This window comes from Chiloscyllium plagiosum, unplaced genomic scaffold, assembly GCF_037043375.1.
Source record: "Chiloscyllium plagiosum isolate Xiang-an unplaced genomic scaffold, Cpla_swu_hap1 HiC_scaffold_29, whole genome shotgun sequence".
Classification (NCBI taxonomy): domain Eukaryota; kingdom Metazoa; phylum Chordata; class Chondrichthyes; order Orectolobiformes; family Hemiscylliidae; genus Chiloscyllium; species Chiloscyllium plagiosum.
The window spans coordinates 88609833-88628152 of record NW_028270167.1 but is presented as its reverse complement, the minus strand read 5'-3'; positions in this window follow the sequence as shown (position 1 = coordinate 88628152).

Genomic DNA, 18320 nt, shown 5'->3' with positions numbered 1-18320 from the left:
AAACACTCACATTGAATTGTTGGATGCTGCATAAATGTCTCGCCTCGAGAAGAGTCTGGAACCAGCCACGAGAATGTCGTCATCAAATGGGTCCGAAGCAACGGAACATGCAAATAGAATCTAATTGCTTTTACACTTTGCAAACTATCCCTATTGACTTAAGAGATGGGTGAATGTGCTGTTGTTCATTTGGCCAAGAGATTGTTTTGCAAGTTGTACTAAGTTGGAGGAAGGCAAACTTTGATGGCATTTGGCAAGAATATTCAATATTTGATTGGTAGCAGTTACTCGCAGGTGAAGGAACAGCTAAAAACGGGAAGCTGCCAAACATGAGATAATCAGAATACAGAACCAAGATGAAATACAGGGCTGGTAGGTGTTAGGTGGGGTAAAAATTCGCATTAGACACCCTGGACTAAAACCCTCTAGACTTGGACATAGGTTTGTGGAATTTACATTTAAACGAAGAGTCACTGAGTTCTCTGGCTAAGACAGAGCAGGCAATAAGCAAGCCTAGGGGCAGCAATCTGGAACAGGGGTAAGATAAAGGAAGGCCTCCACAAATGTCTCAGCTAAAAGACCGTGAAGGAGAAAGTGAGGGCAGCAGATGCTTGCGATCAGAGTCGAAACGTTTGGTGCTGGAAAAGCACAGCAGTTCAGGCAATGTCCGAGAAACAGGAGAGTCGGCGTTTCGGCCATATGCCCATCATCAGGAATGAGGGACGGGGGGAAGGGAGCTTTAAAATAAACGGGGGGTTTGGTGGCGAGGCTGGGGGTGGTATCTGGGAAGGTGATAGGTAGATGCAGGTGGGGTAGAGGGTGTTAGGTCGGAGTGGAGGGTGCAGTGCATAGTTGGGAAGGAAGATGGACAGATAGGACACCTCAAGAGGACGGTTCCGAGTTGAAGGGTTGGTTCTGGGGTGAGGTTGGAGCGGAGATGAGGAGACTGGTGAATTCGATGTTGATGCCATGTGGTCGGAGGGTCCGAAGTTGCAAGATGAGGCGTTCTTCTTCCAGACGTTGAGACACTTGGATTTAGTAGTGGAGAAGGCTCAAGACCTGAATGTTCATAGTGGAGTGGGAGGGGGAATTGAAGTGTTCAGTTACAGGGCATTGGGTTTGTTTCGTGAGTGTGCCCCAGCGATGTTCCCTGAAATGATCTGCGTGTTAGTGTCCTATCTCCCAATGTCGAGGAGACCATATCAGGTGCAACGGACACAATAGATGAGGTGTTTGGATGCGCAGAAAAATCTCTGCCGGATGTGGAACGATCCTTTGAGGCCTTGGTCGGACGTGAGCGGGGAGGTATGGGCGCAGGCTTTAACCTCTTGCGGCGGCAGGGGATGGTACCAGGAATGGAATATGTGTTGGAGGGGAGCGTGGACTTAAAATCAGTGAGTCACAGAGGGAACAGTCTCTGCAGACTGCTTCCACATTGTCTCCATGACTCCCTGGTGAGGTCCACGTCCCCACTAACCCCCTCCTCCACTCCTGGCACCTTGCCCTGTCACCGAACAAAGTGTAAAACCTGCAGCCACACCTCCCTGTACAAGGCCCCAAAGGACCATTGTCCCATATTGAGCAATGTAGCAGTAGCTAAATCATGATTCCTTTCTACTCTGCAATGCTGGTCAAGTGTTGATTATTTGCTGTAATGCCAGAAAATAAAATTACTGCTGTTTCACAATCTCAAATAGCTCTCATGGCGCTGCAGCTTGCTCAGGTCTTAGATCGTAGAACACAGAGAAGAAGAGAACGAAGAACAACGCAGCACAGCGACAGGCCCTTCGGCCCTCCAAGCCTGTGACAAGTCATTTTGTCCTTACTTTCTACAACTGTCTTCACTTACAGGATTCCTATTCCTCTCTTCCCTTCCTATTCATGTATTCGTCCAGGTGTTTCTTGAAAGCTGCTGTCGTGTCTGTTTCCACCACTTCCTCTGGCAGCACATTGCAGGCACTCAGCAGCCTTTCTGTGAAAGACTTGTCACTCACAGCTCTTTTAAATTTCTCCCTTCCTCTGTCCATCGCACCTTGAACCTGTGGCCCCTGTACCCCTTCAACCCTGGGAAAAAAGCCTCATACTGTCCACTCTGTCCACGGCAGTAACAATCTTATAAACCTCAATCAGCACCCTCAACCTCCTGCATTCTATTGAGAACAGCCCCAGTCTATCCAACCTTTCTTCACAGCTAAACTTCCCAATACAAGACAACATCCGGGTAAACATTTTCTGTACCCTCTCCAAAGCATCCCCATCCTTCTGGTGACCAGAACTGCACACAGTATCTCAAGTGTGGCCTCGTTAAAGTTCTATGATGCTCCAGCGGTAACTCATCTATCCATATCCGCAATGCCCCTTCCAGTGAAGGCAAGCATGCCATAGGCCTTTTTCACTCCCTTAAAAGCCTGAGCTGCCACCTTCAATGATCTGTAAACCTGCACACCCACAGCGCTCTGCATGTTAATACTCCTAAGGGTTCTACCATTCACTATTAAATCTACACTTGACCTTTGAAAATGGATCATCTCCCTTTTGTTGGGCGGCACGATGGCACAGTGGTTAGCACTGCTGCCTCACAGCGCCAGAGACCTGGGTTCAATTCCCGCCTCAGGCGACTGACTGTGTGGAGTTTGCACATTCTCCCCGTGCTAAATTGCCCGTAGTGTTAGCTAATGGGTAAATGTAGGGGAATTGGTGGGTTGCGCTTCGGCGGGGCGGTGGGGACTTGTTGAGCCAAATGGCCTGTTTCCACACTGTAAGTAATCTCAACTGTAACTGCTGTATCCCCTGACAATCTTCCTCACTATCTGCAATTCCACCAATATTTGTATAATATGCAAACCTATTAAATAACCAACCATGTTTTCCTCCAAATCGACCATAAACAGCAGAGCTCCCAGCACTGATCCCTGCAGAACACCAATAATCACTAGTCTCCATTTCTTTAACCATTCATTCACTGCCCCCTCTGTCTTCCTACTACTCCAGTTCTGTATACATCTTGCCATCTCATCCCTGATCGCAAGCTTTTGTTCCAGTCTGTCATGAGGTGGACTGAAGTCAATATCGTCCACTTTTGTCTCACTAACCATTTTTGTCATGTCCTCAATAAACTGAATTCATCAGCCTGGGCCAGGAGAAGGCTTTTGACAGAATATCACACACACACCTCCATATGGGACCTACTCTCCAAAATTGGCTTTGGGGAGGGAGTCTGCAATTGGATCCGACTGCACCACAACAACATCGTTCGCGCAATCTCAATCAACGGGTGGGATCTGGAAGCTTCCCCGTCAGATCCAGGGTCAGGCAGGACTGCCCACTTTCACCGGCCTTGTTTGTGTGTTGTATGGAGCCCTTTGCTGAGTCCATCAGGATGGATGTGACCATGACAAGGGAGACTATTCCAGCAGTAGATGCCTGCAGGTCAACGCCTTCCTGCACACGGATTTTGACGCCGTTTTCTGCTGGGACCCGCTGTCAGTGCACAGACTCATGACCATCTGGGATCAGTTCCAACTGACTTTGGGAACCAAGGGAAATTGAGGCAAGAGTGAGGCCATGTTCTGTGGGAACTCGGCTGACTGAACCTTCATTCCCTAAACAGTCAGGACACATTTCCTAAAGGTGCTGGGAAAATAGCTCAGAGGGAGAGCATAAAATCTAGGGAGGAGTGCACGGCCAAAGTGAAGCAGACACTGGTCTTTTAGGAGTACTACTCCCGCCCCATTTATGAGTAAAAACCTCGTTACCAGGTGTGATGCACTCTCTGTTCTTGGACATGGCGCTGATCTGGCCCATCCCCAAAACTGCACTGTTTCAGTCACCCGAGGCAACATCCACTTGATCTGGCAGCCTAAGATAGACTGTGTCTGCAGGGAGTCCAAGTACAAAACCGTAGATAAGGCCGGATGAACATACCCAACACCGCCCTCACCCTGATGGTCCCACTTTGTGTGCGGCTGCATCAGGCTGTGTGCACACAAACACCAAGTGTCACTCTGTAGTGATGGTTCTATCTGTCCCCGGTGCTGGGAAGGACGGGACTGGACTCGTAGCCTTGCAACGCTCCAAATAGAGTCACAGAGACATGGAGCTGTTCAGTGCAGAAACAGACCCTTCGGTCCAACTCACCATTAAGACCAAGTATCCTCAATTAATACAGTCCCATTTGCTTGCATTTCACCCATATCCCCCTAACTCAAGCTAAGCTTCTTCGCTATCCACTGCACCTCCAATTTTAGTGAAATCTGCCACTTAGGTACTGTGCCTCCGAAGTTCACATCCAAGTAATTTATGTAACTGAGAAAACACAGTTGGCCCAGCACCGATCCTTGTGGGACACAGTTGGCCAGCACTGTTTATAAGCCTCCAGAACGATCCACTAACACCCACTAAAGAGAGAGGTAGGGTGTGGAGGTCGGGGAAAGAGAAACAGAGACAGGAACAGAAAGACAGATACAATGCCACACAAAGGTGGTGGTAGCAGTGTCTCAAACACGAGAGCCTCTGATTTCTAACTGCAGGATGTGTTCTTATTATCATTCCAACGGTAGTCCTCTGGTGGGTGTGGAGAGGGGTGAAGTGTTTCGAATTGGGGAAAGTGTTCAGGAGCGTGTGAGGGCGGCTGCGTGTGAATTGGTGCAGAATCAAGCTTTGGGTTTTCGGAAGTGGTCACAACGTGGCGACGGCACAATGGATGGGGCAGGTGCCAAGCGAATGTAGTATGCGAACATACCCAACATCGCCCTCAACATGATGTCCCCCCACCCCTTTGTGTGTTGTTGCATCAAGCTGTGCATAGACCCTCGGTGCACAAACAACAAGTGTCACTCCGTAGTGAGGTTCTACCAGTTCCCGGTGTTGTGAAGGATGGGACTGGCCTCGTTGCCATGCAGTGCTCCAAGTAGAATCAAGGAGTCATGGAGCTGATCAGTACCCTTCGGTCCCACTCGTCTATTAAGACCAAATATCCTCAATTAGTCCAGTTCCATTTGCTCGCATTTCCCCCATTTCCTTCCAAACGCTTCCTATTGAAATATCCATCCTCGTGCCTTTTAAATGTAACAGTACACACATCCACCACTTCCTCTGGCAGCGCATTTCATACACACACCACCATCTGCATGAACAATTTCCCCCTGAGATCTCTCCCAAATCTTTTCCCTCTCCTTAAACCTATGCCCTCCAGTTCTGGAATCCCCCACACAGGGGAAAATTCTATAGCTCTTCACCCTCTCCGTGCCCCTCTCAATCTTAAAAATTTCTGTAACTTCACCCCTCAGCCTCTGATGCTCCAGGGGAAATAGCCCCAGTCGATTCAGCCTCTCCCAATAGCTCAAACCCTCCAACACTGGCAACATCCTTCTAAATCTTTTCAGAACCCTTTCAAATTTCACAGCATCGTTCCTTCATCAGGAAGACCAGAAGTGAACACAGCATTCTAAACGTGGCCTAACCAATGTCCTGTGCAGCCAAAACATGACCTTCCAACTCCTATACTCAATGTTCTGACCAAGACAGGAAAGTATACAAAATGCCTTCTTCACGATCCTGTCGACCTGCAACTCCACTACCAAGGAACTATGAACCTGCACTCCAAAGTCCCTTTGTTCAGCAACACTCCAAGGGACCATTCCATAAAGTGAACAAGCCGTGCCCTAATTTGCCTTCCCAAAATGCAGCACTTCACATTTATCTAAATTAAAATCCATCTCCCACTCCTCAGCCCAGAGGCCCATCTGATCAAGATCCTGTTGTACTCTGAGGTAAGCATCTTCGCTGTCGACTGCACGTCCAACTTTAACTATCTTCCATTTAGGAACTATGCCTCTTATCTTCGCATCCAAGTCATTTATGTAACTGATTGAACACTGTGGACCCAGCACCGATCCTTGTGCGACACCACTGGTCGTAGGTCTCCAGACAGAAAAATAACCATCCACCAACACCCTCTGTCTCCTCCCTTTGAGCCAATTCTACAGTGAAATGGCTAGTTCTCCCGATATTCCACATGATCTTACTTTGCTAAACAGTTTACCATGAGGAACATTTTCAAGTGCCTCACTGAAGTCCATATAGATCATGTCCAATGCTCTTCTTTCATAGAGTCATGTAGATGTATAGCATGGAAACAGACCCTTCGGTCCAACCCGTCCATGCCGACCAGATATCCCAACCTAATCTAGTCCCACCTGCTAGCACCCAACCCATATCCCTGCATACCCTTTCTAGTCATGTACCAATCCAGATGCCTTTTAAATTCTGTAATTGTACCAGCATCCACCACTTACTCTGGGGCTCTCATTCCATACACACACCACCCTCTGCGAGAAAAAGTTGCCCCTTCGATCACTTTTATACCTTCCTTCTCGCATTTCCTATCCTCTCTAGTTCTGGTCTCTCCCACCCCAGGGAAAAAACCTTGTCTATTTCTCCTATCCATTCTCTTCATGAATATATAAGGTTCGACAACGTCACCCCCCAGCCTCTGACACTCCAGGCAAAACCGCCCCAGCCGATTCAGCCTCTCCCTGTAGCTCAAATCCTCCAACCCTGGCAACATCTTTTAAATCTTTTCTGAATGCTTTCAAGTTTCAGAACATCCTTCCAATAGGAGGGAGACCAGAATTGCACATAATATTCCAAAGGCGGCCTAACCAATGTCCTGAACAGCCGCAATATGTTCTCGCAACTCCTATACTACATGCTTTGGCCAATGAAGGAAAGCATACCAAATGCCTTCTCATCAATCATCTTCAAAGCTTCTTCAAAACATCAAGTCAATGTTGACACGAATTCCCATGCACAAAACCATGTTGCCTATCCCGAATCATTCCTTGCTTTTCCAAATACATGGAAGTGCTTTCCATCAGGATTCACTCCAACAACCGTCCCACCCCTGATGTCAGACTCACTGGTCTATAGTTCCCTGGGTTTTCCTTCCCATCTTTCCCATCCATGTTAACCAAACCCCAGTCTTCCGGCACCTCACCTCTTGCTATCGATGATACGAATATCTCAGCAACTGGCCTAGAAATTACTTCCCTAGCTTCCCACGTGTGTCCGTGTCTATGTGTGCGTATATAGGAGTGTGTGTGTGTGTGTGTGCATAGTGCAATGGTGGACATCTGTAGTGTGCCATGAACACAAGTTCCCGGTTGAGGCCCTCACTATGGGTACCAAACTAAGCTATCAGCCTCTGCTCGGCCACTATTCGCTGCTGCCTGTCCCGAAGTCCGGCTTGGAGGATGGTTATCCAAATGTCTGAGGTCGAATGTCCTGGACCGCTGAAGTATTCCCCATTGGGAGGGAACACTCCTGTCTGTGTAATTAAATAAACACTACTCTTTTTTTTAATGAGGAAAATAGGGTTTTGGGTCCAATTCTACTGTCGGAATCGAGTACTTCATCTGAAGTAATACTTTTATACTGATCTCTCCACTGGAAGCATAACCTTCCCTCACAAAATCAGCGATAATGTGCACTTTACTCAAAGACACAACCCAGCTGACATCTGTCAAGTGGACAACCTGACAGTTAAGCCTTGCCTCCCCACTGCTCCTGATAATGTGTTAGTCTGTAGTTTGGTTCACTTGCATTTAAATCAAAGGTTCTAACGGTTTCATCATTTGTAAAAAAATTGAGTTTCAATCATGAGCAAAAGGTCAACAGGATCTGATCATGGAATCCATGGGAAGGTAAAGATTGTTGTTAATTAAATGAAGACGAGCGTAAAGCTGATGTTGGGTGGAAGAGGTATCTTGTAGCACAGTGGTAGTGTCCCTACACATGCTGCAGAGCTGTGCATTATCATCTCAGAACAGGTTGATTTTTTCAAAAAAGTTATTTTTTAAAGGAATATATATATAAAGCAGACGTTAAGCCCTGCGCCTGGTGCTTAGGAACACTTTTGTATTCAATAATTCAGGATTAACAAAATAATGCAGTAAGCGAAAACAATATGAAATTAAACTGGAGTGAGACCTAAACAAGTGTTTCAAATAGGTTTCTAGAGATAAAGCAAAAGGTAATCAGAAAAGACAGTTATGCACCGACAACTGGCAGAGGCAGGGAAAACTTGCAATTGGGACGTTGTGAAAAACTGAGAAGAAAGATGATATTCTGGGTCTATCTTCTGAGAGGAACATTCACTCCACTTCTCAATAATACAACAGAAGCAATGTCCTAGTGAAAAGGAGCAGATCCATGAATTGGTCATTAGTGAACAGAAGTCGTACTGAAAATTAATACAATCCCAACATCTGAAGATCAACTTTCGAAATACTCAGAATATTGGTTGCAGTGATCATGATCGTTCGCTGCCACTCTGGTACATATTTGTCTTTTCTAATCAGCTTTCGCTTTATCTGTAGAAAGCTTTTTCAAACACTTTCATCTCTCTCACTGGTTTAATTTCATGTTGTTTTCTCTCTTAATTCATTTTTTTTTAGTCCTACTGTCCTGAATTCAAAAAGTTGTTCTGAATCCCCAGGCCTGGGGTTTAACATCAGCATGTTTTAAAGAAACCTGTTCATTCCCACTGAACTACATGATGCCCCTCCCACCCAACGTCAGCTTTACGCACCACTTCCTTTAATTGACAACAATCTTTTCCTTCCCCTGGATTCAATGATGAAATCGTGTTGAGCTTTTGCTCATGATTGGAACTCAAACTTGTTACAAACGATGAAGTATTTAAAATCTTTGATTTAAATGGATGCAAATTAAACTACAGAGAATACAGACTGACGCATTATCAGGAGCAGTGGTGAGGCAATGCTTCACTGTCAGGTTGTCCACTTGCCAGATGTCAGCTTGTTTAAGTAAATTGCACATTGCCGCTGATCTTATGAGGGAAGGGTAGGTTTCAGTGGAGAGTTCAATATAAAAGTATTTCTTCAGATGAAGTACTTTCTTCTGACAGTATTTATTGCATGCAATACTTTTGCAGAGTGTATTTAATTAAACACACACATTGAATTGTTGGTTGCTGAATAAATGTCTCACCTTGAGGAGAATTTGAAAACAGCCACCGGAGTATTGGCATTAAATTGGTTTGAAGCAAAGGATCATGCAAATGACATCAAATTGTTTTTACACTTTACATTCTATCCCTGTTAAACTGGTTGGACGTGCTGTGGTTCGTTTGGCCAAGAGAATGTTTTGCAAGATGTAAATGTCTGAATGAAAAGAAGGAGTGGCCCAACAGGGACAGTGACATAAATTGACGGCTGAAGGGCAGACTCTTTAACTGGTTCAGAGAAGAGGAGATTCAGGTTGGTGATTATTTTTTATGCCTCTCTTTGTTTGTCATCATTTGGTTCAATCTCTCTCTCTCTCTCCCTCTGTAACTCACTGTCTCCCACTTTCTCATCTCAGTGTCTCTCTCCTTCTGTCTCTTTCTCTCTCCCTGATTCTCCCTCTATCGCACTCTCTCTTTTTCTCTTCCACTGTCTGTGGCATTATTCTTTTCTTTCTCACTGTCTTGTTGTCTCCCTCAACAACTCTCTCGCTCAATGACTCTCCCTGTTCCTTTTTCTTGCTCGTTCCCCCCACTCATGTCTATCTCTCTCTCTTTCCCATCCCTTCCTTGTGTCTCTGTGTGTCTCCTCTGTTTCTGAATTCCTCTCTCTCTGACTTTTTCTCTCTCTATCCTTCACAGTGTCTTTGTATCTCGTCTCACTCTCTCAAACTGGCCCTCTCTCACTCTCGATCTCTCTCTGTCCATCTTTCTCAATCTTTCCCTATGTCTCTCTTATAGTCTCTCTCTCTCTTTCGTTCTTTCTGTCTCTCTCTCTCTCTCTCTCTCTCTGTCACTGTCTCTCCCTCTCTCTCTTTCTGTCACAGTATCTCTCCCTCTCTCGGTCTAACTGACTCACACTCTCATTCTGTCTGTCCTTCTTTCTCCACACACAACTGTATCTCTCTCTCCCACTATCTCTCTCTGTCTCCCACTTTCTCTGTTTCTGTACATCTCACTGTAAATGTCAACCCCATCTGCCTTGCTTTCTCACTCACAGTATCTCTCTTTCACAGACATGTTGCCTCTCTTTCTCTCACTGACTTGTTCTGTTCCTCTTTCTTGCTCCCCATGTCTTTCTCACTATCTCTGTCTCTCCTCGTGCATCTCTCTGTTTCTATTATGTCTCTGACTTGCTCTTTCTTTCACTCTATCTCTCTCGATCGCTGTCCTTCATGGTATCTCTCTCTCTCCCTCTCACGTGCACACACATTCTCTGTCACTCTGTCTTTCTTTCTCTGTAACTCTCCCTTTCTCTCTCAATGTCTCCTCTATTCCTGTTTCCCATTGTCTGTCTCATTCTCCCTCTATCCCAGTCTCCTTTCTTTATACATCTCCCTACCTCTCTCACTGTCTTTCCCTCTCACTATTTCTGTCTCAGCACCTCTGTCCCTTTGAGCCTTCCTCTCCCACTGTCTCCCACTCTCTCTCTTTCAGTGTATCTCACTGTTTTCCTCACTCCCCCGCAGTGTCTCTTGTTCACACACAGTCACTTTCTTTCTCACTGACTGTTTCTTTTCCTCTTTTTGATCTTGCCCCCTCCATGTCTCTGTCTCCATCGATCTCTCTCTCTTTGTGTGTCTCTCTGTTTCTACTGTCTCTGACTCTCCCTCATTCACTGTCTGTCCGTGTCCTTCACAGTGTCTTTCTCACGCACCATCTCTCTGTCACTTTCGATCTCTCACTGCCGTTCTCTCTCTGACCTTCTTTCTTGTTCTTCCCCATGTATGTCTCTCTGTCTCCCTGCTGCCTTACTCTCCATCTCTTTCTCGCTCTTTCCCTCTCTGCCTCTCACTCTCTGTCGTTTTCTCTCTGTCACTGTCACCTCTGTCTGTCCTCCTTTCTCACTCTATCCCACTCTGCACGTCTGATTGTCTCTCTCTGTCTCTTACTCTCTGTGTTACTCCTTGCCTCTGTCTCTCCATCTCTCTCTCTCTCACACACCCACAAACTGTCTTTCTGTCTCATTTTCTCTGCGTCTCCTTCTCTCACTGTTTCTCTATGCGTCTGTTTTTCTCTCTCACACTGTTTTTTTGTCAGCTTGTCTCTCTCTGTCTGAAACATGTAGTTGAAGTCAGAACGGTATATTTACAAATAACAGATTTCACAAGGTAATGATTGGACTAGGTTCCCTACAGTGTGGAAACAAGCACTTCGGCCCAACAAGTCCACACCGGCCCTTTGAAGAGTAACACACCCACATACATTTCCCACATTTACTCTGACTAATGTATCTAACACTATGGGCAATTTAGTATGGCCAATTCACATTACCTGCATATCTTTGAATTGTGAGTGGAAACCGGAGCACCCGGAGGAACGTGCAAACTCCACACAGACAGTCGCCCGAGGCTCGAATGGAACTTGGGTCCCTGGCGCTAAGGCAGCAGTGCTAACCACTGAAACACTGTGCCGCCCCCGGTCCTACTTAATCCGATGAATTCTAATTCTTCAATAACAATATTATTTGGATGATGGTAAATGATATTTTCCAGCTATACTGTGGGTAGGTTGGTACATACCTGCGTGATCCATACCAACATCACACAGATAAATGCCTGCAGGTCAAGGAATAACAGCTCAGTGCTAATGTAATGGAGCCTGAAATTTGTTCATTCTTATGTCTCATTGAGGGGGTGATTATCTGAAAATTGTGTTCCAGGAGGCATAAACCTAAGCTTGATTTGCAGTTTGGAAGTATCTGTGCTCAGAGACAGTACGGTGTCTGCAGGGGAGTGCAGTTTTCGAACCTCCGAGTTCGTAGTGGAAAAACCTCAGCTTTCACACGCTGGTGTATTCACTGGCTAGAACAACCACCATTATCCATCCCTAACTGTCTTTGAAATGAATATGGTGAACCGCGAATCACTGGCAGCAACTGTGGGAAGAAACCAGATTTAATGCTTTGAGTCTGTTTCCCCTTCATCACAACTGATAGCAGCAGAGAATAAGGAGTATTTAGAGTGTGGTGTGGGGGAAGGTTAGAGCTGAGCAGATAGGTGGAGATGGAGCAGAGAGAAAGAGAGAGGGAGAGCTGTGTGTGAAAACATGCGCCTTTAAGAGGGATTGGTTCTGTTCTGTTTCTCTTCAAAGAGATGTGTTCTCAAGAAGAAGCAGAGTACGTAGCTTTTTTTTTGGTTATGGACTGGGTCAGAACCCCTCAAAATGTTTTATGAAGGTAGCCGAGACTCTAACTTCTTCCTATTTTAAAGGCAGATGTAAAGTGAATATTCCCGGTTTAATGCAATTGGTCAAACCATGCGGCTTTAAGTAGAACAGAAGTTAATTAAACACTACAATTGAAACACGAACTAAAGAAAGCGAAGTTTAAAATAAACTAACTGTGGAACACATTGACAGACCCGATACAGTAACTACTAATAAGTAACTGTTCCAATACAACCTTGATTGTTTTCCGTGTTTTCGAACTGTGGGGTAAGAATGAAGTGTATTTTGCTTAAATCCGAGTAGATTGACCAATCGAACCACATCTGCAATGCAACACCTAACACTCAGGTTAGGGTCGAGGCTATGTCCTTGATAGTTTTTAGAGAGTTTGGACTGTTCCAAAATATATGAAAAGGGCGGGCAGATCAGAAGCTGAATATGTGATAACAAATGCTAAGAATAGGAGAGAATGGGCGATGGGAGAAAGGGTGACGTTCCCATCAGCGCTGCTCCACCTTCCGATATGATCCTGGCTGACCCTTTATCACGAAGTCCCATACCTGTTTTTTTTTTCTCAGACCCACTGACACTTTTAGATTCTTGAAATCTACATGTTTCTTTCTTTAAAAAAAACACAATGACTTTGCCTCCAGAGCCCTTTGTGGAGAACGTCTCCAGATGGTCACCATTGCCTGAGTGAAGACATTTCTCAGCATCCCAGTCGGAAATGGTGTCCCGTGTGTATCCTGAGACCCTGGCCACTTTCTGTGGACTCCCAGGCCAGAGGAAACATCATCATTGCATCCTGAGTCCTTTCATAATTCTATACACATCAGCGAGGCATTTCACCTTCATGCATTATCCAGTGAATGCAGGCGGGCATAAATCTACCAAGTTAGAAAACCACCCAACCCAACAGAAGGATTCTTCCTGCAGCTAATCGCAGCACCATCCGCCCCATCTCTAACACTGACACAACGCCTCCCTGTGAGGCAACTGACCCCCTGAAGACACAATTCAAAACCCTCAATAACCACCAAATGCTGCAGTTCCCTGCTTTTCTCGTCATTTTCAGACTGACTTTCGACCCTTAACACTCTTTACTCTTAGCCATCCCCACCGATCTCTAACCCATCAGCGAGCCAATTCCTCAAACACAGCTTCCACCTGACGTGCCTCTCTAGCCCTGCATCATATGCCACCAGAACACTTCACGCACACATTGTATATACCCCTGCTCTCTGTGTCTCTGAAAATACGAGGAAGCAGAACAAGTGAGACAGAAAGGGGCATGACTAAGACTTCCACCACAGTCTTGTACAGTGATAATAAGCTCTGATTGAAAATATATTCTGCAGAATAATTGATTCAGAGATCTGTGCCTGAAATGAAGAGCTTCTTCAGGACATCCGAATTAAAGTTTTTGCCATTTCACTCAAGTTTTGGTTTAACAGATTGTACTTTGGAATTAAAAGCACAACTTCTAAATTTGAGGACAGCTTCGAAGTATGCAACAGTAAATTAGGTGTACTTTTTAAACAAAATGTGGAAAATTGACAAACAAATATCAAATTAAGTTCAATACACATAATTCTGTGACTGCATGTTTTGTTGCATGGCATGGAGATCCAGCCCTTTTCAGTTCTGAAAATTTCAAACCAGACTCAAAACATTAACTCTGTTTCTCACTCCATAGATTCTGTCAGACTTTTTGAGTTTCTGCAGAATTTATTTGGGGCTGTCCTACATCGCTTAGTCCAACAACATTCTACTCTCCATTTAATAACATTCTGCTTTCCTGCTTACCCAACGAAATGGAGAATCAACCACTTTGCCATATTTTATTCCACCTGCTAAGTATCTGCCTCCCGTGAAATTCTCTCCGTGCCTTTGAAAGCAGTTTGTGTCCTCTTCCCAATTTATATTACAAACAATATTGTGGGCGGCACGGTGGCACAGTGGTTAGCACTGCTGCCTCACAGCGCTGGAGACCCGGGTTCAATTGTGGGCGGCACGGTGGCACAGTGGTTAGCACTGCAGCCTCACAGCGCTGGAGACCAGGGTTCAATTCCCGCCTCAGGCGACTGACTGTGTGGAGTTTGCACGTTCTCCCCGTGTTTGTGTGGGTTTTCTCCGGGTGCTCCGGTTTTCCCCCACAGTCCAAAGATGTGCAGGTCAGGTGAATTGGCCATGCTAAATGTTAGGTAAGGGATAAATGTAGGGGTATGGGAGGGTTGCGCTTCGGCGTGTGGGTATGGACTTGTTGGGCTGAAGGGCCTGTTTCCACACTGTAATGTAATCTAATAATCAATATATCCGTAGATTTTGCTGAAAAAGGCTCTCTTCATTCATTATGTCACCGCTATAGCTGATAGACAGATAATGTTCCATGTTCAATCGCTGCGGCATTCCACGCATTGAAACTTGCCAATTTAGAAGTTATCTGTTCATCCCAACTCCCTATTTCCTATTATTTCGCTAGCTCTCTATTTCCGCTGATATGCAACTCTATCAGTGTGAGCTCTTGTGTCTTCCATCTCTCACAATTTTGAACATTTTTAGATACCTAAACACAATACTATCCTGCTTCCTACGAGTTCTAATCTGTAGTTATAGCCTCAAAATCGTTTGAACAAATGCAATTTCCTTTCAGAAAACGATGTTGATCGACCTTGCTTATCATGTAATATTTAATGGTGCTGTTATTCTTTATTTTCCATATCGCATCCGGTTACCTCGAAAGTCCGACATTCTCGACCACTGCCTATTCCTGAGGTATGGTGACCCCTATGGTTAACCATGACATACCGTCTGTGTCCACTGAGAGAGAGGAAACCCATGGTCCTCAGGCATTTTGTGACCTCACTTAATATTTGTGCTGTAATGGATTCCACCAGGGGAAGCCACAGGTGAGGATCTAACGGAGTTGAGAGTAGCCATTGTTATCCCATTGTTTAACGAAGGTCACAGTGATTTGTATAGAACTTGCAGGCCTGTGAGCCTCACACTGGTTGTAGAGAAACGATGGGAAAAGATTCTCAGAGACAATATCTGTAGGCATTTAGAAGCAAATGGACTTCTGAGGGATAGACTCAACATATTTATGTGGGGAAGGTCACATTTCACGAAATTGATCGTTTTTTTATTCGGGGGTGAGAAAGATAATAGACAAGGGAATAAAAGTTGATGCTTTCGACATGGACTTCAGTAAAAGCTTTGATAAGGTCCCTCAAGGCAGATTGGTACAAAAGGTAAAGTCACACTGTCTCAGGGGTGAACTGGTAAGATAGAAACAGATCTTGCTTCGTCATAGAAGAACGAGGGTTTTTGTGGATGATTCACAATTTATTTCAAAATGGTGGGTTCTGACAAGTGGAATTCCACAGGATTCAGTGGTTTGACATCTGTCGTTTGTGATCTACATAACTGATTTGGAGGAAAACATGGCTGGGCAAATTAGTAAGTTTATGGACGACAAGGATTGGTGGTTTTGTGGACAGTGAGGATGACCTTTGGAGGAGATAGCAGGATATAAATGAATCACTGCATGGGCAGAAAAATGGCAGGTGGAGTTGAGCTCGAAAGAAAGTCAGTTGATGCATTAAGGAAGGTCAAGTACAGATGAATATGATATAGTGAATGGAAGAATCATTAGGAGAGTTAGTATGGAGAGAGATCTGGGTTTCTGGATCCGCAGATATGGGAAGGCAGCAGCGTAGGTAGATATGTAATTAAAGAAATGCGTTTCACATGCTTGGCTTCATTGAAATTGCAGAAAATGTAAGGGTGGAGAGACTATGCTTCAGCTTTACCGAACTCTATTTAAGGCCTTACTCAGCATATTGTTCACAGTTCTGTTCGCCACACTACCAGAAGGATGTCAATGCCATAGAGAGTGTACAGAAAAAGGCTTACCATCACGTTGCCTGGTATGGGGGACATTTTGGCTATGGCGAAAGGCTGTTGAGAATACTGAAATGCAAGTTAAGAGACGAGACAGGACTGAGGTTCACACATAGGAGATGGAGCAATTCTGGAAAGTCTGAAAATAAATACGTCCCCTGGACTGGATAGGATTTCTCTTCGGATTTCCTGGGAAACAAGGAGGAGATTTCAGACACTTTGGCTTTTTTCGTTATGTTGACATTGGCAACTGGAATAGTGCCAGAAGACTGAACGATAGCAAATGTTCTCGCCTTGTTCAAAACGTGAGTAGAGACAACTCTGATAATTATAGACCAGTGAACCTTACCTTGGTTGTAAGTGAAGTGTTGGGACAGGTTATAAGCGACAGGATTTATGATCATCTGGAGAATAATCCGTTGATTAGGGATAGTCAACACGGTTTTGCGCAGGGGAGGCCCATTCCGCACAATTGTTATTGAGTTCTATAAGATGGTGACCAACGAGTTGGATGAGGGTAAAAGAGATTATGCGGTGTACATGGATTTCAGTAAGGCTTTTGATAAGGTTCCCCATGGTTGGTTATTCCACAAAGTAAGAAGGGATGGGATTCAGGATGATTTCGTGGTTGAGATCAGAGATTGGCTCGCTAAAAGAAGACAGAGGAGGCGGTTGACGGGAAATGTGTATAGTGGGATTCATTTAGTAATGCTGTAATGCAAGGCTCTGTTTTAGGGCCACTGCTGTTTGTTACGTTTATACATAATATGGATGAGGGCGGACAAGCATATGATAGCAAATTTGCGGGTGACATTATGGTCGGTGGAGTTGTGGATAGTGCTCATGCATGTTACAAGGTACAGAGGGAGAAAGATAATCTGCAGAGCTGGGCTGTGGTGCCAAGTGTAGGTTAACGCGTAAAAGTAACGCGCACTTTGGAGGGGGCAACAGGAATAAAGGTTACTCGGTGAATGGTAAGATTCTTGCTAGTGTAGATGAGCACAGAGATCTCGGTGTCCATGTACAGAGATCCGTGAAAATAGCTATCCAGGTTAAGAAATTTCTTTATAAGGCATACGGCTGTGTTATCTTTTATTGGCAGATGGATTGAGTTTCGGAGCCACGCGGTAATATAACAGCTGTACAAAACTGTGGTGTGACCACATTTCGAATATTGCGTACAGTTCTGCTCACCGAATTGGAGGAAAAATGTTTAAGCTTTGGAGAGGGTTCAGTCATGATTTACGTGAATGTTGCCTGGTTTTTAGATTAGATTAGATTACATTATAGATGGAAGGTATTATGAGAAAAGGTTGAGGCACTTGAGGCTGTTTTGGTCAGAGGGAAGAAGGTTGAGAGGTGACTTAATTGAGACATAAGAGATAATCAGAGAGGTAGACAGGGTGGAGACTGACAGCCTTTATTCCTCAAATGGCTAGCACGACGGGGCATCTTTAAATTGTGGGGTTGTAGATATAGAACGAATGATGGAGGTAGTTTTTTTTTCCTGAGAGAGTAGAAAGGTTGTGGAATGCACTAATTGCAACAGCAGCTGACACGCCGGGGTTAAGGGCATTCAAATGGTCATTTGGGAAACGTACAGATGAATTTGTTCTTGTATAATGTAGATGTGCTTTACCTTTGTTTCAGAGGTCGGTGCAACGAGGGCCGAAGGGTCCGTGCTGTGCTGTAATTTTCTTTGTGTTATGTTCATTATCACGGAGACTGGGTGTGCTTTTTGGGGTGACCTGTCAGATAATAGGACATGAATGGCATGGATCGAATAGTGAGTAGGAGACCTTTTTCCCAGGGTGGAGGAGTCAGTTACTTTGGGAAACAAGCGTAGCAGGCGTGCATTTTAAAAGAGGCAAGCATTTCACACAAAGTGATGAGTGCCGAGAGCGCTTTCTGAAAGAGTTGGTGGAAGCAGACACAATGGCAGTATTCAAGATGTACATGGTCGAAAACAAGAATAGGATAGGAGGTTGAGGGTCATGGTCCCTCAAAGTGAAGACAGTTCATTGGTGACAAGCAATATGTGTCAACACAGGCTTGTAGGGCCGATAGGCCGGTTGCTGTGCGATAACAGTCGTTACTCTTTGTTGTATTTTAGGCAATGACATCATATTTCCTAACTTGCATAAACCTTCCAATTTTCTATTCTTCTCCTTTTTGTGAATTGCCCTATTTGCAGATTTCCATCAGCGAAAACAATTCCTGAACC